The 5,168-nt window shown below is 45.2% G+C and overlaps 1 protein-coding gene across 1 annotated transcript in view; it reads right to left on the reverse strand.

The window, feature by feature from the left end:
- The window catches only part of Ser (protein serrate), a gene marked incomplete in the record, with an annotated part of 190,778 nt that overhangs the window by 65,988 nt on the left and 119,622 nt on the right, over positions 1–5,168 (reverse strand).

Genomic DNA, 5,168 nt, shown 5'->3' on the forward strand with positions numbered 1-5,168 from the left:
GGAGAGAGAGAGAGAGAGAGAGAGAGAGAGAGAGAGAGAGAAGAGAGAGAGAGAGAGAGAGAGAGACGGATAGAGAGAGAGAGTGAGAGAGAGAGGAATGAAGAGAGAGAGAGAGAGGAGAGAGAGAGAGAGAGAAAGAGAGTGAGGAGACAGAGAGAGAGAGAGAGAGAGAGAGGAGAGAGAGAGAGAGAGAAGGAGAGAGAGAGAGAGGAGAGAGAGAGAGAGGAGAACGAAAGACAGAGAGAGAGAGAGATGAGAATGAGAGAGAGAGAGAGAGAGAGAGAGAGAGAGTGAGAAAGAGAGAGAGAGAGAGGGAGTGCGAGATAGAGAGAGAGAGAGAGAGAGAGAGAATGAGATAGAGAGAGAGAGTGAGGAGAGAGAGAGAGAGAGAGAGAGAGAGAGAGAGAGAGAGAGAGACAGACAGACAGAGAGAGAGAGAGAGAGAAAGATAGAGAGAAAGCAAGAGAGATAGCGAGAGATAGATGAGGTAGAGATATCATCATTATATATCTTATCTGCGCTATACGTCCATGACAGATCAAAGGCACATGAAAAAGATTAGTTACGTGGGCGAGCGAACCACGCCCAATCTCACTTCAAGGGGGGGGGATGACGAGGGAGAAGGGGGGAGGGAAGGGCAGGCGAGGGAAAAGGGGGGTGAGGTAGAAGGGGTAGGGGAAGGGGGAGGCAGAAGGTAGGGGCTGGAGGGGGTGGCGTGGGACTGGCGAGAGAGATGAGGTGGGGGGTGGGGAGGAGGGGCTGACGACGGAGTAAGGGGGAAGGAGGGGGGGGAGAGGAATGAGAAGTCATTTCACAGGAAAATTGCTGCATCACACTTCACACGCCCTTTTCCCGGTAAATTCGGCTTCTTTATTGCTTCCTATCACTTATTCGGTGAGAAAATATGAAATCTGAGATTTAGTTTTATTTGGAGAGAGTAATTGAGTTTGTTTGTTTGTTTTGTCGGTGTTAGGGAGTGGCAGGTAAAAAAAAATCGGTGGACAGTGACACACACACACACACACACACACACACACACACACACACACACACACACACACACACACAATCATACAAAACACAAAACACAAAACACAAAACACACACACACACACACTACAACCCCAACATCCCCCCTACCCCCCCCCTCCCGCAACCCAACCTTCAACCCCCCCCAACCCCCTAAAACCCAACCCGTGAAAAAAAAAAAAACAAAAAAAAAACATGCATCACCACCATTCAGAACCCACAACCCCAGCGAGACCACCCGCCGTTTTACTATTGTCTCAAGACCCATAAGAGGTTAGTCTCAACACAACCACCCTCTTCTCTTTAAGCTTAATGGAATGAGAGATCAAAATTATTTCGAGTGTCAGCTAATCTGGGATGGTAGTCAGCGAGATAAAGGGAGGCTGGGTTCTGGGTCATCCGTCAGTGCCTGGGTGTATCGGCGGGGGTGCGTTGGGGGGTGGGATGGGGGGGGGGATGGGGAGGGATTTTTATTAATAACCCTTTGGGTGTGTGAGGGTCTGTTCTCTCTTTTATTGTTTTTTTTTTTCTGTTTTGTTTGCTCTGGTGATGATTTGCTTCTGTCTGTAAGATGGTTGAGTTCTCTGTCTCTGTCTCTCTCTCTCTCTTTCTCTCTCTCTCTCTCTCTTTCTCTCTTTCTACCTCCCTCCGTCCCTCTCTCCTTCCCTCCCTCTCTTCCTCACTTCCTCTCCCACTCCCCTCCCTCCCACCTTCCCTTCATACTCCCCCCCTTTCCTTCCCTTCCCCTCCAATAAAGTTCCTTCAGGAGTCCCAGAACGAGAGAGGCGTCCGCCCCTGAGGATCTCTTGCAGCCGCCACACTCGACCAAGATTCATGGTTAACCTAAGGAGTCGATCGGTTTGTTTGTGTTTCGTGTCTCGTGAAGCGAAACGGAAATATTGAAGGTTATATCTCTATCACTGTATGATGGAGAGATTATATCAAGGGCGTTAGGGAGTTGTATAGCAAGTATTATGAGTCTTAAGAAGTATCTTAAAGAAGTCTTCTTGCGAATACTTGGAGGATGTGGCCGGTCGTTAGCGGAAATGGCGGGCAATTGTTTCCCGCTAGACTCGTTTGCTAGCAACTTTCGCTAACATTATCTTTCGATTGTAAGTTCTGTATTTCTTGAAGTGACTTTGCTTATGATAATTACTTGTTGTTTCTCTTCAAGTTGTTTTTGCTCCTTGCTGGTGCTTATTTCAAAATTTCTAACAAGAATCTTGCTAATAGGCTTGTTTCTACTAATATGAATATTCAAGTAATTTTTCGCTACCATGATTTTCCGCTAAAGCTATTTTGCTAACAGGATGTTTTTTTTTTTTTTTTTTTTTTCTCAAGAACGTAATTTTTCGCTTAACCTCATTTCTCTTTCTCACAGTTTATCTTTCTTCTTCTTTTTTTTCCGCAAACCGATTCTTTACTTTTCGTCGCCTCTCAAATTTTATTTATTAATACCCCCTTAACTCTACTACAAAAACCACCCCCCCCCCCCTATTTTATATAAAAAACTTAAACATTAATAAAATAATAATATTAAACCTTATTATATTAATTTACCCCCCCCTTAACCCAACCCCGCACCCCCCACCCCACCTTCCCCAATCAAAATCTTCCGCTTCGGAAAAAAAAAAATCGCATCGCAAAGAAAATGGCGGCGACCGGTCCTCACTCGGCGCCACGAGGGATAACGGCGGTAAAATAATATGACAACCGGTATTTTGAATAATAAAATGCGATATCAAAATAAGATTCCATAACCAGCGGTAGCGGAATGTATAAAACGAGTCTAGAACGATATTCGTGGGTCGTAACGACGGTATAAAACAATGAAATATATTATGCAAACGGTTAGGTACGAAAGCGTTAAAGAAACGTCACTTTTTTTTCTTTTTCTTTACTCGTTTTCTGAAATTAATATCTCGAAAAAAAGGAAAAGGAACTTGCATAATATCAATGATAAAAAAAAACGAAAACATTGATAAAGAATAAAAAAAAAAAACGGTAATGAAAAAAAGAATAAAAGTCCAGAGACAAACACACACACAAAAACACACAAACACATAAACAAACACACACATACCATCCCAAACAAGGTCACCAACCCCTGCCTGACCTTAGAAATAACCTTAGAGCGAAAAAGGAAGGGAAAATCCCATAAATTCTACCTTACGAAACGTATTTACAAAAGAATGAAAAAAAACGAAATATTTGAAGTTTTATTTATTGAACTTGAGATCATAGTGGCTTGAAGGATGCGGAGGGTTGAATAAGGAAATGGGGAGGAGGAAGAGGAGGGAGTTAGAATAGGGAGGAGGAGGAGGAGGAAGAAGAAGAGGAGGGAGTTAGAATAGGGAGGAGGAGGAGGAGGAAGAAGAAGAGGAGGGAGTTAGAATAGGGAGGAGGAGGAAGAGGAGGGAGGTAGAATAGGGAGGAGGAGGAGGAAGAGGAGGGAGATAGAATAGGGAGGAGGAGGAAGAGGAGAGAGGTAGAATAGGGAGGAGGAGGAAGAGGAGGGAGGTAGAATAGGGAGGAGGAGGAGGAGGAAGAGGAGAGAGGTAGAATAGGGAGGAGGAGGAAGAGGAGGGAGGTTGAATAAGGAGGAGGAGGAGGAGGAAGAGGAGGGAGGTTGAATAAGGAGGAGGAGGAGGAGGAAGAGAAGGAGGAGGAGGAAGAGGAGGGAGGTAGAATAGGGAGGAGGAGGAGGAAGAGGAGGGAGGTTGAATAGGGAAGAGGAGGAAGAGGAGGGAGGAAGGAGGAAGAAGAGGAGGGAGGAGGAGAAAGGAGAATAGGGAGGAGGAAGAGAAGGGAGGAGGGAGAAGGAATAAGGAGAAATGTAAGGAGAAGGAAAGAGAAGAAGGAGGAGGAAGAGGAGGGAGGAAGGAGTTAGGAGGAACAGAAAAGGGGAGGGAAGAGCAAGAATGTGATAATGATGAAGAGAGAAGCATCGGAGGGACAGGATGAGGCACAAATGAAATCAAATTAATCTTATTAATTACATTATCTTAATTAGCATTAATGAAGGATATGAAAAAAAATACAATGGAGTTGGATAGAATAATAGAGAGAGAGAGAGACAGAGAGAGAGAGAGAGAGAGAGAGAGAGAGAGAGAGACGAGACCCGCTATTACATTAGTTTTTTTAATTTTGTTATTCTTTAGAGAGAATGGAGAGAGAGAGAGAGAGAGAGAGAGAGAGAGAGAGAGAGAGAGAGAGAGAGAGAGAGAGAGAGAGTGTGTGAGAGAGAGAGAGTGAGTGTGTGCGAGAGATAGAGAGAGAGAAAAAAACGCGAGAAAAAGAGAAGAGAGAAAGCTAGAGAAAGAAAAAAATCAAAAGACAGAAAAAGACACGAAAAATATCCAACCATACACAAAACACACACACACACACACACACACACACACACACACACACACACACACACACACACACCAATGCACAAGAAGCAAACCTCGTGTGCCAAAAGGGCATAGCAAGGAGGGGGGAGAGGAGGAGGGGGAGGGGGGAAGACGGGGCGAAGGCAGGAGGCAGGAATGAGGAGGGCGGGAGGAAGGTGTACCATTATGGCGTCAAACTGCCATATAAACTTCAGGTCAAGAGCCTCCACACGGCGGGTCACACACCTTCGTTATTTTTGGGTGACCTTTTTTTCGTCTTTTTTTTTCTTTCTTTCTTTCTTTCTTTCTCTCTTTCTCTTTGTCTCTCTCTGTCTCTGTCTCTCTCTCTCTCTCTCTCTCTCTCTCTCTCTCTCTCTCTCTCTCTCTCTCTCTCTCTCTCTGTCTGTCTTTCTGTCTATCTCTCTCTCTCTCTCTCTCTTCTTTTCTCTGTGTCTTTCTCTCTCTCTCTGTTTTTTTTCTTTCTTTCTTTGTTTCTGTCTATCTCTCTCCGTTTTTCTCTCTGCTTCTTTCTCTCCCTCTCATTCTCCCTCTCCCTCTCCCTCTCATTCTCCCTCTCCCGCTCCCTTTCGTCAAAGTCAAAAAAAAGTCTCCCTTTCCCTCTCCCTCTCCTACCCTCCCTTCCCTCTCCCTCTCCTACCCTCCCTTCCCTCTCCCTCTCCCTCTCCCTCTCCCTTTCCCTCTCCCTCTCCCTTTCTCCCTCTCCTCCATCTCCTTACACAACCCCTCTGTTACTCCCTTCAT

Source organism: Penaeus japonicus, unplaced genomic scaffold, assembly GCF_977035675.1.
Source record: "Penaeus japonicus unplaced genomic scaffold, GWHDUDI00000001_assembly GWHDUDI00000012, whole genome shotgun sequence".
Lineage (NCBI taxonomy): Eukaryota > Metazoa > Arthropoda > Malacostraca > Decapoda > Penaeidae > Penaeus > Penaeus japonicus.